Here is a 19671-nt window from a genome sequence, read left to right on the forward strand (position 1 = left end):
ATAGGCTTAGTTTGTCGGGGGACATCTTACTTCTTCCTTCTCTCTGTCTATACCTGTGTACTCTCATGTTCCGATTAACCCAGCTTCCCCAAATGTCTTTCTTTTTGGTGTCTATATACGCCGGGATCCGGAGTCATGGATGATCCTGTGCTCCTCTGTCCTGGATCGCGAGCCCTGGATCTTGAGTCGTGGCTGTGGTCCTGGATCATAGGTCCTGGATGGATATCCTCGTGGATTCATCTTCCTATTATACACACATGCATTTCCAAACATTTGGACTACCTATGTTGCAAATGTATTATCTTTTCAATTTACACACAGCATCTATTGCACGTCTGTCCGTCCTGGGAGAGGGATCCCTCCTCTGTTGCTCTCCCTGAGGTTTCTCCCATTTGTCCCTTTAAACTGTGGGTTTTCTTCGGATGTTTTTCCTTGTACGATGTAAGGGTCTAAGGACAGAGGGTGTCGTATTGTCATACTGATATTTTGTACAAACTGTAAAGTCCACTGAGACAAATGTAACATTTGTGATATTGGGCTATATAAATAAACATTGATTGATTGATTGATTGACTACTAAGGTTTGTTGATATCAAATTAGCCCTGCTTGTAAAAATGACATATGACATAATGTCATCACTAAAGTGGCACGGGACCTGATACTCCAAGTATAGTGCAGGAACAGAAATAGGCCAAGCTGCATCGCCTGTCCTGGCAGACACAAGACGACGATAAATAAATCAGGATTGAGATCCAGCACTCCGCACTTGGCCATACGGTCTGCGATTTACAGAGCCGAGGACGCTAAATCCAACCTGACAAGAGCCGCATCAAACTTTTACATCCTTGTAAGCGATCCGCTGCTGCACTGGGAGCTGTTTTATTGGACAGATTAAAATTGCATGCTTTATAGTGAAATATATACACGCACGCCTCCTATTTCAGGGTGACAATGGTGTAGAGAAAGCTTCCTCCTGTCAGACAACACAGCTTACCGCCCATCCTCCACTTCTCCAGTCTTGTAATTACTGCAGTTTCTAGTGCATTTCCCAAATGATTCCTCTGTGGAGTTAGCAGCCATAATTAACCAGCATTAGTTAATTGGTCTGCAGTCAAAAAGTGGGACATCTACCATGGCTGCGTCTGCATATGGCCGCTGGTTAATTAATCTACATTATCAGATTCTCCCAAAGGGAAATCTTTTTTTATATATAATCAGACTTTCAATTTTTGCTTTATTGGCAATCAACCTGCACAAGGCAGTCAAAAAGGCAAATTATTTAAACTCCAGTTTGTGTTCAATTTGTCATGGGCGAAACAATAACGGGGGTCTCCTGGACTCTATGGGTACTACTCTCATCAGCGATATGCGAGCGTTCACACACTGAAGTTGTATAATCGTAGCCGGCCAATCAGGGCGAGCCTCCCTGAATGCGCGGGCAAATAAGGCGGCTACACCTCCCGACTGTCATCCTACACCCTGTTCAGCGAGCGGCATAGGAAAGACAGGGCCCCCAGGTAGAGGGCTCCGCCTGTGCTTATATAACCAGGGTTACAATACGTAACCCCCCGTTCTATCTCACACAGGCTCCGCCCTCTACCGGACTCTATGGGTACAGTGGGTAGAGCCCCGATGTATAAACACCCTGTCGTCCAACAACATCGACCCATCACACTGCCCCTGACCGGCCTTTGGTTAACATCCACCGCACCCCAACTTCCTCCTATCCGGTTGAGACCGTGGAGAAGTCGGGCTGCAGCTTGGCTGGGTGGAGCCTAATTGGTCTGAATAAGCCCATAGCTCCACCCTGCAGGTGCCAGTGCAAGTGACTATACACTGCGCACTACGTTTCCAAGGTCCCTAAGGAGCATGGGGAGAACGTAAGTGCACCAAGTCCCCCACACTCCAGGGTTCGTACTGGTGCTGGAAATCCTTGAAAATGCTTGAAATTGTACGAGGTGTTTTCAAGGTTTGAAAAGTGCTTGAATTTTGGGAATGGTGCTCGCATTTGGGATAAAGTGCTTGAAATTGTAAATGCTTTACTTCGCTTTTTAGATTAAAAGAAAATAAAGAAGTCGGAGCGCGCGTAGTTGCTTCACTTCTACATAAAACAGCTCCGCTCCAGCCTTCCCGCGCTATGCGCGCGACCTGCAAGTGTTTGTGTTACGTGTGACCTGGGCATTCTGATGAGAGTGATAGATGACTGTGTGCCAGGAGGTTGCAGTTTCAACGAGTGTTGGCTAGCAGAAGACAAATACAAGCCATGGCTAAGACGAGGGTCAAGCCCACGAGTAGCCTCCTGCAAAGTTTGCAACAAATAACGATGCGAGAGTCTGCGCTGACGAGCCACATGAAAGGTACGCCGTAGTAGAGCATTTTAGATTAAGCTAACGTTGCATGTTACGTTTGTTTAAGCTAACGTTAGCGAGCTGAATAGCGAACTCCATGAGGGATAATAATAATTGCAGGGGACAATCATTTCAGTGGAGCGTACCTATGTTATGTGCGTTACAGTCGCCATCCTGTGGTGTTCAGAGGATGAAGCACTCACGGCATTTTGTGTTATAGTCACGAAATATAATCTATTGATTCGACACAGAGCGATTTTGAAAGCAATGTATTTCTTCTGGTAGTATGTTTCGTGCCTAAACCAAATGTGACTTGCTCTATCGAAATCAGTCACATTGACCCGAAGACACATTTTTGTTTGTATTGCTGGTCTGGGGGAAGCTCGCGAGTGTGTGTGTGTGTGTTTGTGTACCAGGGAAACACTCACAAGAAACACCGGCTGTTGTTATGCTTGCTGTGATGTTACATTAGTCCGTTCTCCGCTTGTAATTATGCCGAAGCTTCAAAGTTACCTACAAATCATTGTACACATTTGTAAATATTAGTTACCTTTGTGAGTCTATTTTTATGCAGCTCCACGTGATTTTGTGGCTGTATATTTAAAGAAACATGTATTTATTCAATATATGTAATTTTAATGACATACTTTGTCATTTGTCATTGGTGTGTTTGCATGCTATCTGTATGTGAAGTGTTCATTATATTATTTTTCATTTCTAGTTTTATATATCTTGTGTTTTTTTTAAATAATATTTAAAAATGACCATAGACAAAACCCGGTGTTCATTTTCCCCTTCAAAAAGGCTTGTAAGAGCAGCTAAATAGGAAAATAAAGGAAAACATGTAAAAGACACCATGTAATGCCATTACAATGTTGAAGCTCAAGCAACAAGATATTGATGATCACAATTGATTAAAAACAATCAATTTGTCTGTAACTGACATCAAAATATGTATTCCCTGATTTCATTCAATTAAAGGAACAATAAACATGTTTTATCATGAAAAGACAATAGGTGACACCTCACCTGAATTGATACTGAAGCTGCGTCTCCTTGGAAATAAAGGATATGAGTGGAAAGTGCAAGCAACTCAATTATATTCAAATAAAAGTTACTAAGACCCCGTTTGGCTTTTGTGCTTCCACTACAATAAATGTAACACATTCTATCTTCTGTGAAAGAACATGCACTAAACCCCTCGTTATGCAAGATCAAACAAAAAAGTCAAAATGTAACCCAGGTGATGTTTTGTAATACCTATCAGCCTGCACTTCAATGGAGCTGCCCAGTTGACATTATTCCTTTTGAAGAAAGAAATAAAAGAACTGTCCTGTTCTTCTGTATCAAACATGTCAATCAAAAGAGAAAGGCTTCGACATCCGGCCCAGAAGTTCTTCTCTGAACAACTGACGTGCTTTTCTGGGTCCACTTTACTGGTCCAAGCTGAAAACATCATTTGAAATAGTAAAAATTGTTAGTGTTTTCTTTTGGGATCATTGTTTTGTAACGGTCTTCGTGAGTAACCATTTACAGCCCAAAAAAAGTGGTCTATTTTAAAACTACAACACAGCAGTAAGTGTTCTGAATAAATAACCTGCTGAATATGTTGTTGACAATCGTGGAACTGAAGGTCCTGGCAGTTCCTCTGTCATTATTGTTAGGGATTCATTTTGTCTTTACTCCTAGACATTTAACCTTATTTTGTGTGTTGACATGTACGACCATCCCTGCTTCTAATCTCCCGTAAGGAATGTGATAATGCAGTCGTATGTTGATACTAGGTTTTACAGCTTGACCTACAGGGCATAGGGAGGTCTTGCGAGTGTGAGAACGCTAGCTTCTAAGCTCCAGAGATGGGAGAGATATCTCCTCCGCAGATGTGTTTACGCCATGGTTTACGCCCATCCCCAATATGTGGATTAACTCTCTGTAAACTAGTTAAAAGGTCTACCAAGATGCGAGGCTGATCAGATTTGACATGGCAAACCACCCGTGCAGTCAGAACCTTTGACTGTGTGACTTGTGATGTGAATTTCTCCGGCCGATGCTTGTATTAAATCTCAGTGTTTGACATCAGAACTCCTGCTCGTCCTGTGTCTCCTTCATGAGTCAGTGACTCCCACTGCATTGCTACACAGAAGTTTCCTTTACAATTATGAGACTGTCTGCTTCGCTTCGGTTAGCGATGTCAGTTCTAAGAAAAGACAACAACAAATAAAGAATGGCAAATAGGGACAAATCAGTGATTATGTTCACATATTTCTTCCTGCATATCGTCTATCATACAAAGCAATGTAAAATTATATCATAAGAAAATATTTCGCTTTATGTTTTTTGCATATCTGGAGATATATTACCTGTCACCGCATGTGCTTGCATGGACATCATTGGGTATGATCCAAGACAAAGTGGGCAAACCTGCTAAAAAAATAGCACATACAAGTGAGTGTGTGTTACAGTACAAAAAAAAAAGGTTTGCTGAAATGTGTTATACCCTACACATTTACCTCAGAGGATTCTCCAATCCCTGCGGTAGGGATTAGTTTGGCATTCTTCATCCATGGGAACCAGAGATTCAGTCTCCTAGAATAAAGAGCTAGTAGTATAGATACATGTTTGAAACAGTCATTTGCACAAAAACATATTTACATATTTATTGGAGAAATAAAAACAAATGTTGGAATAACTGCTTTCAGGCATTGTGATGTGCAGCTTGACTGTGGCATCTCTGTGAACTCGACTGAATCATATGGCAGTGGTTCTGCAGTGGAACCACAAACACTACGCTTTTGTTGGTGGCTGATTTCAGGAGCCTTGTTGAGTGCCCCTCCGAGTCTGTTGGGATTATGGAAAGCTTGCGACGTCCACTGCCACCTATTTTAAAATGGAAAGAGGAACGACAGAAAGTGTCCTTTAAAACAGTCTTACCATTTGTACATTAATGCATATACATTATACTTTTACGACTTTAAAAGATGATAGTAATATTAATTTAAAAGTAGGATATCACATAACAGTTATTAACAGCAATATATTTTATAATTGGAGATAAAAAAATGGCTACTGTACCTGTCGACTTGTAAAACATCCAGCCTCCTTTTAACGTTTTGAGTTTAGGAAATTCCTCTTGAACTACAGCCACAATCTTTAAAACAAAATGCAATAAGATTCACTATACAGCAAATGATTACAATTGTTATGTATATTACCTCACTATGTATCAAGTGTTCTTGTCGGCTGAGCATCCTCTTCCCAAGGCCAGCGTCCCTGCTGAAAAAACCAGCTTAGACCAACAAGGCTGGTCTGGCTGGTCAGGCTGGTAAACCAGCCAGACAATATTAGGCTGGATTAGTTAGCTGGTTAGAGGGGTTTTGGACACTTTAGCTGGTCAGGATAGCTGGTTTGGTCACAGTGGTCTAGCTGGTCACCATTAGCTGGTCGGGATAGCTGGTTTAGCTGGTAAAAGCTGGTGGTCACAGTGGTCTAGCTGGTCAGGATAGCTGGTTTGGTCACAGTGGTCTAGCTGGTTTGGTCACAGTGGTCTAGCTGGTCACCATTAGCTGGTCGGGATAGCTGGTTTAGCTGGTAAAAGCTGGTGGTCACAGTGGTCTAGCTGGTCACCATTAGCTGGTTTGGTCACAGTGGTCTAGCTGGTCACCATTAGCTGGTCGGGATAGCTGGTTTAGCTGGTAAAAGCTGGTGGTCACAGTGGTCTAGCTGGTCACCATTAGCTGGTTTGGTCACAGTGGTCTAGCTGGTTTGGTCACAGTGGTCTAGCTGGTCACCATTAGCTGGTCGGGATAGCTGGTTTAGCTGGTAAAAGCTGGTGGTCAGTAGTCTAGCTGGTCACCATTAGCTGGTTTGGTCACAGTGGTCTAGCTGGTTTGGTCACAGTGGTCTAGCTGGTCACCATTAGCTGGTCGGGATAGCTGGTTTAGCTGGTAAAAGCTGGTGGTCACAGTGGTCTAGCTGGTCACCATTAGCTGGTTTGGTCACAGTGGTCTAGCTGGTCACCATTAGCTGGTCGGGATAGCTGGTTTAGCTGGTAAAAGCTGGTGGTCAGTAGTCTAGCTGGTCACCATTAGCTGGTTTGGTCACAGTGGTCTAGCTGGTCACCATTAGCTGGTCGGGATAGCTGGTTTAGCTGGTAAAAGCTGGTGGTCACAGTAGTCTAGCTGGTCACCATTAGCTGGTCGGGATAGCTGGTTTAGCTGGTAAAAGCTGGTGGTCACAGTAGTCTAGCTGGTCACCATTAGCTGGTTTGGTCACAGTGGTCTAGCTGGTTTGGTCACAGTGGTCTAGCTGGTCACCATTAGCTGGTCGGGATAGCTGGTTTAGCTGGTAAAAGCTGGTGGTCACAGTGGTCTAGCTAGTCACCATTAGCTGGTCAGACTGGTATGATCTTGAGTAGAACTTTAACTGGGATTAAATGGTGGTTAAGCTGGTCATATATGATGATGAAACACTCTCACCCAATTGCAGTAGCTCAATGAACATCTATAATTTCAGATCAGAGCACCTACCTTACCAGAAAGGTATACCAGAATGTATAGAATGTATTGTCTGTAAATAAATACTCATACATCAAATGATTAGAAGCAGGAACATCATTTATAACACACAACATGAACATTAATACAAATTGGAAAACATCAAACACCCATTCCTTCAGATTTGTATTTCAACTGTTTCTTCCCCTTTTTCAAGAGGTCCTGTATTTTTTGCGAAATGAAGTAACCGGCCAACTTCTCCCTCTTCTCCCTCTCGGTCTTCTCCACGTTTTGCTTGATCAGCCATCCTCTGAAGCACTCTTGAAAAGAGAAAGGAAACTTTTAGCTTTGTGTTATGATTACTTAAATATGTGCACTCTGAGATGGAAAAGAAAAATGTATCAAATTTAGTTTTGAACATTCACTGTGATTGGGTCTATTATCCACGCAATACACCGTATTTAATTTTTTTCTTAATTTACATTATTTAATTTCATATTCTGTTCTTGTAAATATCATATTCTATTATATTACATGTATATAAACTTTTTGCACACATTTTTATTTTGTATTGACTGTCCTCAAAGGTCACATGATTATTATGGGATTAGTTTTGTTTCATAAAGATAAAGCAACACTTTCTCCGAATCAAGCAGAACTAAGAGTTTAAGAGAAAAAAAATAAGCAAAATAAATTTAATTTCAAAAATAAAACTATATGTTGCAAACAAATCATTTGTGTAATCATGTAAACTATAAGTCTTTTTTCTTTGTTTTAACATCTGTTATCTCTAGTTCTCTTTGCTTCTTTCTCAATGATCAGACTTTTGCTCTCGCTGCAGCTTTCTCATTTTTTGTTTTCTATAGAGAGGTGAAGTCCCTCCCTTTCCTCCATGGGACCTTATTTTGGAAAAATGATGTATTGAAGTCAATGGGGAGAGAAAGATTATCTTTTGATCCCGTTTGAATTGTGCCATGAATTACACATATGATGTTTGTCAATTTAAAAGATAATTTTGCAAGTAAAAAAAATAAAAATGTGTCGTAAAACCGCTCAATGACGTCACGATGGAACAATTCACTTCTTTCTTTCAGAATGAGGCGGAAAGTATTAAAAGAGGTGAAAATCACTCCAAGTCTGGGCATGTTGAGAGCTGTGCATACACACAAGGGGAGTTAGTCGGTTCCAGAGCCAGCATGCGGGACCGGGACTCTGGGATTTGTAGTCTTTCTAGTTGCGTATTTTTCATAGTCTTATATTTCAACAGTTTTACGACAAACTGTGACTTTTTTGACATGAAAATTATTTTTTAAGATTAACAAACATCATATGTGTAATTCGTGGCACAATTCAAACGGGATCGAAAAATAATCTTTCTCTCACCATTGACTTCAATACATAGTTTTTCCGAAATAAGGTCCCAGGGAGTAGATGGGCGTGACTTCGCCTCTCTATTCTGACACAAACCTCCCAGGTAGGCGGGACTTTCAAGGGTGCGTCCCCATTGGCTACTCAGTTTTTGAGTGACAGCCCAGTCCTCCAGTGATTGTACAATGCAGGCAGCTGCGGTGCGGTAGCTGAGCGTGGACAGAAGACCCCCAGAAGAACCAGCATTTCAATTATTATAATACTACAAGTGAAAATATATGTAAGTATTGATCATTTGTGTTGTTTGTGCTGTACTATACGGTCTGTTTCTTTATTGTTTTAGTTAAGTGAGAAGTAAAGAAAATCTGTGTTATGAAAGTTAGCTTTTGCTAACTTTAGATCCATAACAATGCAAGCTAGTAGCCTAATAGCAGGAACAGTTAGCTACATAGCTAGCAGTGAGCGTTCAGAGTTCAGACACCGGCGCACACACTCAAATGGACTCGTGTGCCTGACTCTACCAACATGCTTTCATGATTCTGTTTAGATATGCAAGTATAAGCCATGATAGCTTATTTTATTAACACACTAATTTGATATGAAAATCAATGGAGGAAAGTGTTGCTTTATCATTATGAAACAAAACTAATCCCATAGTTTATGATCCGCCTGAGACAGCAGATTGTTATAACTTACTCGACCACTTTTGAAAACTTTAAAACGTGTCTGTGGGTTGTAATAAGCTGCTTGACTTTTGGAAGATGACAGGCTCTAACGGGCGAGCGGAGCGATCAATTACATTGCAAAAGTCTTCATCACCTGTCTGTCTTGAATGTTTGTAGTATTTAATTTGTTAGTTTAAGATGACATTCAGTGTACGGAGATGTGTCACATACCTTTTACGGTCCCAAGCTTGCATGGGGTTAAGGGAGGCTTTGCTTCGGTCGTTTTGCTCGGGCATTCCTTTCCAGACACACTTCTTCCCATTAACTCTGCTGTACCCCATATGGCTACAGCCAACTCCTTCACAAAGAGCGAGTCCTTTGTTGTGGAATCAATTTTTCTCCACACCTCTTCTCGCAGCCAAATGTCTGTTCCAATGTGGATCTGAAAAAAGCAATATATTTACACATTATATATTGCAAACAATTTTGCAACTTATTTAGTAATTGCATCAGTCAAGCCAATGTTATGTTATTGCCTCTAGCTGTATGACAATTGCGGAGCCTCTAAAGGCCGGGTCATCAAAAAGTATCTCGTGTGCACGATCAAGTCAACGGTTCGCCAAGTAGGAAGTGGAGCACACAGGACACAACCGTTTCATTGCAGACTGTTATGTTTACGTGGGGAAATGGCAGTGCATAGGGGTGTAGACAGGGGCGGACTGGGACTACCGGCCCATTTCGGTACCACCGGCCCACTTCAGGCCCATCGGGATTTGTCCCGAACGTCCCGATGGCCAGTCCGCCCCTGGGTGCAGACAGGGTTCGAGTTATGTGGGAGCCATGGGAGCTGAGCTCCCATAAGGACATAGTGAAATCATAGATCTGTGGGGGTCGCTAATACATTACCAACAACCATTATTTTAATCACAAATAATGCATGTGTCAATGTAATGAGTATTATTTACGTTAACGAGGTAAATAGGCTAAAAGAAAAACATGTTTTCCAAAATAACTATGCATCTCTTGAATGACAATATGCCTGCACTGCACCTCCATGGTGCGCAATGCATTATTGCGCAATCTATGTCTGTGAGCGTGCTGCGCGACACGCGTTAGTTTTAAAGACCCCCATAGAGCTCAGTTTATAACTTGTCTGTTAGTCCAATAACTTGCCAAAATGGTCACAAATGTATGCCATGCCTAAGGACTAACACACAAGTGTTGACATGCACACTACTGATTTAGACACCAATTTGGGATCGAGCAGAACAAGAACCTATGGAAAAAAGGTGTACCTTCCCATCCTTTTTTTACATATGCCTTGGGCAATGGATCGGCTGATCGGGCTCCCTCTCTGAAGTGGTGTTTTGCCCTGGTGGTGTCAGTGGTGGAATGGCTGGCTCACAGGTTCGAGAGGTCACAGATCCTTCTCCACAGAATGTTGATGGTAACAAAATGACGAGGTAGCAGAAAAGGTTCAAAAATAGTATTAATTAATATTACACTGGATACCTAGTATGATTAACACAAGTAAAAAGTGTTGCAATGATAGCAGCCCTGTGAGACTGTAACACTTATTACACACCAGAATAAAATAGTGGATGAATGACAAATGGGGAGACAGTCCATAAGTGAGTGTTGCTCCCCTCCCTTAGTGAAATTAACAGTAAGGGAATTTCTATGAGTGGGAGTTTATATGTGGGCCCATCCTGATGAGCTAATTGTTTACAGCAACACATTTCAGTAGACTGCAGATCTTGTCTGTTTGTGTCTTTTTTTGAAGTATCTGATGAGTATTCTAATAAAAATAAACAGTTAGAAAAGCTAAATTGAACAAAAAGTACCATTATGCTTAAATAATTTGTCTGCAATTAGTAAAAACAATTGTACTCACTTTGAGAAAAGACCTCTTTCAGGAGTTTATCGATATTGTTTTGCAAAGTCAGGTTTGCCTCTCTGTATGTGACCACCTCCTGTTCCAACTCACTCTTATTATTCTCCAATTCTGTGGATCTTTATTATAAAATGAAGAAAAAATGAAAATTAGCAGTAATAACCTTTTAGCATCCTACCAATTATATCTGAAGTTTAGTGTTACCCTAAAACTGATATTTAAAAAACACATAGGTAAATGTTCACAACTTTTAAATAACTGTATTTAAAAAACATGATTTTATGTCATTAAACCCAATATGCCACCAATATTATCTCAGATGCAAGACTGTGATGTAAACGTGTTATGAATAAATAATATAAATATAAATTGTGCTATAAATATAATCATCTTTTCTTTTTGTACTTTTTTCACAATTTCTTACTTTTGCTTGCATTGGTCCAGGTCTAGTGTTAGAGCCTGATGCTTTCTTTGCAGTTGGTGGTATTTCATTTTCATTTCATCATGAATCTTTTGGGGCACAACACCTCCATCATCATCATCATCATCATCATCATCATCATCATCATCATCACCATCACCATTGTCAGAGAAGCTGTCTGGCAGTGTCTCCTCCCTCTTTCTCTTTTTCTCGATGGTGTAGAGTGGATTTTTTTTTTTCAGGGATTTCTTCTCATTCAGGATTTGCATGAGGCTTTTCCTTTTCTCACCTCCCTCTGCTGCCTTAATGGCTTTCTGTAAAAAAAAAACAAGAAACAAGTGAGAGCCCAAACTGATACTGGAATAAAATAAAAGGTAAATTACAAGATAAAATGATACAAAGCATTGAGTAACATTGATGTATTCAACTTTAACGTCAATGTCAGAAATATGACCCTTTCTTTTGTGTACAAATAAAATAGCATTGGTTTTGCACTTTTTAGACCATTAAATAAATAAGTAATAATACATTAAGTAAATGCTTAAAGTGCTAATGATAATTTTCCAAAGCAGTGTTTCCCCTAACACTACTTGACTACTTTGGTTTATGACATCAAACCCCGTTAAATAACTAATTAAAAACAAACTTATCAGAAAAATGAACACTTGGACAAACATCAGCGATAAAAACATAGGCCTAACAGAAACTATCTTTGGGAAAACATTTTTGACTATACCTTGATGTTTTAGTTAGTTTGGCTCATGTCCCATCCGCTAGCATATAGGAAATAAGTCAATAGCCCACTTTAACTAGGCTACTATACAGGGCCGCCCCTCCCTACAGGCCTATCACGCAGGCTGCATGGGGCCCCGCCTTGCGCAGGGGGCCCCGCCCAGAGGGCCTCAGCTGCTGTGCGCAGTTCTCCGCTCAGTTCTCCGCACCCCCCGGGAGAGAGTGAGAGGTGACAAGGGGAGCACGTCTGTAACCCGACACCGTTGCAATGAATCGACATCTGACCAATCACGGCTTTGATACGGCCACTAGTGCAGGTGAAGAGATGTCGGTGAAAAGACAGTTTCATTTTGAATATTCCATATTTTAAAGCATCAATCTGATGCATTTTGAGATGCATTTTTTTGCCAACCTGGGGAGAGCTGGAGAAACTTAACTTCAGCCATGAGTCAAAAATATTATATTATTTAATTGTGTAGCAGTCAGTTTATGATTTTGGCAGCACTGTTGAGCATTTTGAAAATCTATTGTCATGCCTCTGTGCAAGGCTTAGTCTTTCTATCTTTATGGCATCTGGTGTAAAGTAACTAAATTCATAAACTCAAGTACTATACTTGGGTACAATTTTGAGATACTTGTACTTTATTTAAGTATTTCAATGTTTTGCTACTTTGTTCTTCTTCTCCTCTACAGTTCAGAGGTACATGGTGTATTTCTCCTCCACTGCATGTATTTAATACCTTTTAGTTACTTCACAGATCAGGATGAATGATGTGAAATCTAATCAAGTGTTAAATCAGACTTTAGTTCCACCTGGAGTAAATCCACATGCTACCCTGCAGTATACAAAGTACTTCAAACTAGCTGCACCTTTACCAGCTTTGAGAACACTTTAATGATCAATCATTATAAAACATATCATATATATTATTCTGAAATGGACCAATCTGCACAACGACTACTTTTACTGTCGCTACTTTCACTATATTTTGATGAGAATACTTTTCTACTTTTACTTGAGGAACATTTTGAATGCAGTACTTTTACTAACAGAGTATTCCTACACTCTGGTACTTCTACTTTGAAACTGAAAAATTTCTGGCACTTTGGGGCGGATCCACTGGACTTTGATTGGCAGCTGCAAGTAAGCCCGGAGTTGCCAGGTTTAATAAATGCCTGAACTACCAAGAGCCGAGGAGTGAGAGCTGCAAGATCAGTGGACGAGATTGAATGGTAAAGTTGTCCATAAAAAACTATTATATTCGTAAAGTGTACAGCTAATATATATATATATATATATATACATTTTTATATAAAACAATATATTTTTGAGTGGGCTGTATCTGTCGAAAACTGCTACTATACTGTCTGCTGTATGCACCTCCCTTACGAAATGAACTATAGTATTACTATAGTATACTATAAGTATACAATTTTATTAGCTATAGTAGCCCTATAATATTTCAATAGTAATACTCTGTATCTAGAATGATCTTTGTAGTATTCCTATATTATTTTAAATAGTATAATATATAGTGTTTCTGTAGTTGTTTTTTAAACACACTATAGAACACTCCTAATAGTATGATATTGTCATAGTGAATGCATATTATTACTATAGTGTTTGTAAAAGTATTACTATAGTGTTTTTGTTGGTGTTTCCGTATTAAGACTATTTTAAATAGTACTACTATAGTATAATATATAGTGTTTCTGTAGTTGTTTTTTGAACACACTAGAACACTCCTATCGTAATAGTATGATATTGTCATAATGAATGCATATTATTACTATAGTGTTTGTAAAAGTATTGCACTCCTAGAATTAATGTAATTTTTTTTATATCAAATGAATTGATATATATATTAGCTGTACACTTTACGAATATAATAGTTAGTTATGGACAACTTTACCATTCAATCTCGTCCAACTGATCTTGCAGCTGTCACTCCTCGGCTCTTGGTAGTTCAAGCATTTATCAAACCTGGCAACTCCGGGGTTCCCGGCAGCTGTCAATCAAAGTCCAGTGGCTCCGGCCCAAAGTGTCAGAAACTTTTCACGCACGCGTAGACAGACTCCGCGAGCGAATAAGGCTGACACTCCCGCGAGGGAGCAAGAGGGCTGTCTCTCTCGCGAGCGAGCGCATAGCCGCTCGCGGGGGTGTAATCTGCGCGCGAGTCATTTTATGCGTGTGTAAAAGCACATTTTCCGCTCGTGAGTAGCTTGTTTTATGCGCTAGAATATTGACCCAAATCTGACTCCATACATACCGTCTTCTTTTTTAAGCCATCTTTTTCGGCGGATGTCCCTTCATTGTTCTCCTCCATAACGCCTTCTTCGTGATGGATCTTGGGGACTCTTATCCTTTTTTGAGGATTCACAGTTAACTCCTCAATCTCTTCTCGGGTTTCTGTTAAAAGGTGAGTGAAAATGTAGTAAATGTTAAGCGTCATCTTGTTATCTTAGTAGCATGTTGAGCACTGCCCAGACAGTCAGCACTTTAATTTCAAGTCTTGCAATTTAACTAGCTACTAGAGTCCAAAATATTTAATACAAATATATGAATTATATTATTTATAACTTTTGGCAAATTAAACATGGTATACAAACAGAATAATAGGGCTGCAGTCGTCCAGTTGCCAACTATTACATTCATAGAAAACTATTTTGATAATTGATTTATAATTTTGAATAATTTCTTTAAAAAAATCAAAATCCAAATACTCTGATTCCAGCATCTCAAATGTGAATATCTTCTGGTTTCTTTAGTACTCTATGACAGTAAACTCAATATATTTGGGATGAGGTCTCTTAGTCAGGAGAAGATAAGACATTTGAGGACGTCATCTTGGATTTTCGGAAACAGTGCTCAACATTTTTCACACTTTCTGACATTTTATGGACCAAACAACCATTCACTTTATCAAGACAATGATCAACAGATTAGTCGATTATGAAAATGATAGTTGCAGCCCTACAACATTGTCAACTCTGTATCCATATATTACTTCCGCCTTATCATGGCTTATACTTTATGAAAGTAAGCTGATCAGTCTAATATACTAACGATAGTTTTTTCAAAAGGAACACGAGGTCTCTTCAGATGAAGTGTCACAAGTGGGAGATCAGACTGCACATGAAAGTCAGCATACTGTGATTGAGGTACATTCTCCATTTTTGTAGTCGAATCACTATGTGTGGCTACACTGTCTATATGCTGCACGTCACTGTGTGCGTGACGTGAACGATAGTGTGGCTATGGGCGGAACATTTCACCAGCAAAAAATCTGATATGTGAGACAGATCTGCCAGTCACTGTTAGCCGATCAGCTGAAAACCGGCCTTTTTAGATCAGTGGCCAGTGGTCGTTCTTACGCATGTGCAGTAGCGTCTGATATACAAGGAACTGCTCTACAGAGGTTTATTTCTCTAAAGCTGTTCCAATGTTTAGCCATTGCCTTCTGGGTGAAGGAACATGTCACCCAGTGCAGAGGTGTGTCTCAATGACATGTTTGTAATAGCTTTTGGGAAGCAACGGAGGTCTACAGTACAGAGGAATAAAATATATCAGGCTTTGAGTACACACACAATACTTGTAAGTGGGATCAATTCATTGTTGGTTTGGCTGCACATAAGATTTGTTGACAAAATAAAAATATAGAAGATCAACAGATTTATCCTTTAAACCACCAACTTCAGAAATAGTTTCATAGTCAGCATAGTGGATCCATGATTAAGGAAGAAGCATGAATTAACGTTGTATGAAAATGTTATGAAAGTTGTGAAAATAGTGTTTAATATGTCGCTTTTCTTGCTAGGCTTTGACTTCATCAGATGATGATGGAGACACATTGCAAGAGAGCATGTCATCAGAAGAAGATTCAGAGTCACAGGAAGATATCAACATGGACTGTTCAAATGATCCATTTGGAAATGGAGTAAACGGGGACATGGACAGACCTCTGGTGGCCACAGGTACAACATCAAGGGCTGAGGCATTACTGATGATCATGACCTATGCTGCAAGGCATCAAATAACTGGATCTGCGCTTGATGATTTGCTTAAACTTATCAATCACTTGTTTGGGCAAGATGTTGTACCAGGGTCAAAGTATGCCTTTAACAAAGTGTTTCAAAATAACATGGATAAAGTCGACTTTCATTTGTACTGTAAGGCCTGTAAAGCCAATTTGGGAAGTCAAAAAGATGTGTTAGAGAACAGTGTCACACAGTGTTCAGGATGTAATTCACCAGTTGACCCAACCACCCTTAATTAACAATGGGAGCTTCTTTATCAGTATCCCAATAGCCCCCCAGATTCAATACATTCTGCAAAATCCAGAGCTACAGAGCAAATTGAGCTACAGAGTGGACAGGCCAAGCAAAGCAGAAAACATTATATCAGACATTTATGACGGTGACCTGTACAAAGCACTGTCAGCACCAGGTGAAATTTTATCAGATCCTAACAACCTGTCATACACGTTCAATTCAGATGGTGCACCTCTTTACAAGTCCTCCAAATGTTCCATCTGGCCCATTCACCTTCACCTCAATGAGCTGCCACCAAACACTAGGTTCAAACACGTGATGTTGGCTGGGTTGTGGTTTGGACCAACAGAGCCTCAGATGCATGTTTTTCTCAAGCCTTTTGTAGATCAAGCAAAAGTACTTGTGACCAAGGGAGTGTCATGGAGAAAGGATGGGAACGTTTTCATCAGCAAAGTTGTGGGTATCTGTTGCTGTGTTGATTCCAAGGCAAGACCAACAATGCAGAACTCTACACAGTTCAACGGGTATTTTGGCTGTGGTTTCTGCCTCTACCCAGGCACACTTGTAAATAGACAAGTAAAATACACTGTCACAGATTCAGATTACCCTGACAGAGATGCTGAGAGCATGTTAAATGACATGGAGGAAGCTCTCATCCTACAGAAAAACGTGAGGGGAATAAAAGGGCCATCTCCTTTGATTAATATGCCTTGCTTTGACATTGTGTGGGGCTTTGTCCCTGATTACATGCATGCTGTCTTGTTGGGTGTGGCAAGGCAGCATGCAGCTCTTCTACTTGAGAGCGCAGATGAGCCATATTACATTGGCGACCCAAGTACATTAAGAGTATTGAATGAGAGACTCCAAAATATCAAACCACCACACCTTATCACTCGACTTCCCAGGGCCATCTCAGATTTCAAGTTCTGGAAAGCATCAGAGTGGAGGTCATGGTTGTTGTTCTATAGTTTGCCATGTCTAGAAGGACTCATAGATGTGAAATACACAAACCATCTTTGCCTTCTTGTTTCAGTCATCTACCTGCTTTTGCAAGAGGAAGTTAGTTTTGAGGAGGTCAACAAAGCTGATGAGATGCTGTTAGAATTTGTAATAAGATTTCAAGCACTGTTTGGGGAGGCTGCCATGACCTCAAATGTACATCTTCTGACACATCTGGCAAAGTCTGTGAAGTTGTTGGGTCCCTTATGGGCGCACTCTGACTTTGTTTTTGAAGACGCTAACGGGAGTCTTCTCAAGTTGGTGCATGGCACAGAGGATGTACCTAAGCAGATTGTGGGCACATTTTTGCTCCACAAATCCTTTCCATATTTCGCATCCAAACACAGAGTGAGTGACCGCGTTTTTGGTTTCTGTAGTCAAATGACTGAGTACTCTAAGGTTAAAAATGACAAACAATTCAGCAATACCAATGTTCTGGATGGCGGACATGTCAAACATCTCACACAGCATGAGCACCAAGCTTTTGTCGCAGCAGGAAAACAGCCTCCAGATAAAATCCTCTCACACTAACCCTAACCCAGCCGTGATTACAGTCGAGCAAAGAGACGCAATGACTGGTGCGTCAGACTGTCTGATGGATCTCGGGGAGAGTTGCATCAGATTCTCTCTTATGATGTAGATGGAAAAAGTGAACTTGCCTTGCTTTTCATCCCATTTTACACACTTCTGGCTGCCTTCCCACAAAGGGTGTCTGTGCCACACATTGCCTGCATCAGACCAGGTGACAGATCACAAATGGAACTGATTGCAGTACATAGATTACACCACAAGTGTGTTTTCATAGAATGTGCTGAGAAAGTGTTTGTGTGTGATTTACCAAACTCAATTGAGAGAGATTAAAACATGGCAGTAGTTGTTCACATTAGGGATACTTAAGTTCTTTGTGAATTGGTTAATATATTATGAAAGCTTGAGTCCCTGTTCAGGGAAAATCTCTAGAATCTGCAAATGTGTATTGCTTGTAGCATGCTAAAACTATGTTTATACATTTACTTGTTTCCATTTATTGATCATTTTTATTCAAACTTGTTTAAGAATGTTGACTCAGGCTTTCATAATATATTAACCAATTCACAAAGAACTTAACCCTCCTGTTACATTCAGGGTCAAATTGACCCGTTTGAAAGTTTGAAAATCTACGAAAAATACTTAAGTATTTTTTTGGTATGAAACTTCTTCTACTTACCTTAATTAGTGTAATAAACAAGTAAAATGAAAATGGTTCATGTCATGCATTTGGAACCCCCCCCTACATGTCTATATCACAGAGATGGTATTCGGGTCAATCTGACCCGGTAGTGAAAGTGGATGCTAAAAGGGGTCACACGCACGCACACACACACACACACACACACACACACACACACACACACACACACACACACACACACACACACACACACACACACACACACACACACACACACACACACACACACACAAGTGGAGGCTAGAAGGGGTCAGAGGGTTCAAAAGTGATACATTGTTATTTTTTACTCTCACAAATACACACACAAATACACACTGCACCTGTTACGGCCACTACACACGGCGGCGTGCATTGACGCTTAAGCCCATTCAATTTGAATGGGGTGAGGTCACGCTTCGCCGAACTGCATTGTGGGAGCAAAGCGTAGCTTTTCTCGCGGTGCTTGCTGCAAAAGTAGAGCAATGTTCTACTTTTGAAGCTTCGACGGAAGCGTCAGCCAATAGAATCATATGCCAGTACAAGCTCTAGCTAATCAAACTGCTGCTTGTGTGTCCGGGGCGGGAGATTCAGGTGATTGGTTGTTGGTCTAGCTTCAGACATGCCCGCCGGCAAGCGGCAACTTACGCCGCCGTGTGTAGGGGCCGTTAGTGAAAGTGGGGGTCAGAGGGTTCAAGTCTCAAATGTGTAATGGGTAAGCTCCTCCCGCACTGGGATACATTATACTCTGCACTTAACGTACAGTATACTCACAATACTATCAGACAAAATCAGCAACGCAAGTGAAGAGAGGACTATATGGAATACATCCTTGAGGAGGATCACGACAGCGAGATAGAGAACGTTTCCGAGGATGAAGACTACCTTGAGGTAAACGATGAAGATGAAGATTATGATTATGATCAATCAGATGAGGAAACTGATATTCGCCCAGATGAGACATTCATGTCCAAAAATGGTGAAGTTCAGTGGTCCTCATCCCCTAATGGACGCCAGGCAACACTAGTATCGGCAGCAAACATAATGAAGGCAGTGCCAGGGCCCAACAGGATGGCAGTCTATCGTGTCACAGACATCAAGTCTGCTTTTGAGCTGGTAATTTCGAACACAGTGCTGAAGAACGTTCTGGATATGACCAATCTGGAAGGGAGACGTGTGTATGGGGAAGAGTGGAAGGAGCTGGACGAAATGCATTTACATGTGTATTTGGGTCTCCTCATCCTGGCTGGGGTCTACAAATCCAAGGATGA

At 40.7% G+C, this 19671-nt stretch overlaps 2 long non-coding RNA genes across 2 annotated transcripts; both read right to left on the reverse strand.

Annotated features, from left to right (window-relative positions):
* Positions 1-2910: 2910 nt before the first annotated feature.
* On the reverse strand, positions 2911-6024 carry LOC117558209. The gene is made up of 4 exons (XR_004570807.1): positions 5422-6024; positions 4860-5226; positions 4710-4773; positions 2911-4546 (listed from the first exon to the last, which is right to left on the reverse strand). It is a non-coding gene; the product is annotated as an uncharacterized LOC117558209 (long non-coding RNA).
* A 917-nt stretch (positions 6025-6941) lies between these two features.
* On the reverse strand, positions 6942-11326 carry LOC117558201. Its single transcript, XR_004570806.1, has 5 exons — positions 11194-11326; positions 10770-10888; positions 10171-10301; positions 9107-9317; positions 6942-7162 (listed from the first exon to the last, which is right to left on the reverse strand). It is a non-coding gene; the product is annotated as an uncharacterized LOC117558201 (long non-coding RNA).
* Between the last annotated feature and the right edge of the window lie 8345 nt (positions 11327-19671).

This window comes from Gymnodraco acuticeps, unplaced genomic scaffold, assembly GCF_902827175.1.
Source record: "Gymnodraco acuticeps unplaced genomic scaffold, fGymAcu1.1, whole genome shotgun sequence".
Taxonomy (NCBI): Eukaryota; Metazoa; Chordata; class Actinopteri; order Perciformes; family Bathydraconidae; genus Gymnodraco; species Gymnodraco acuticeps.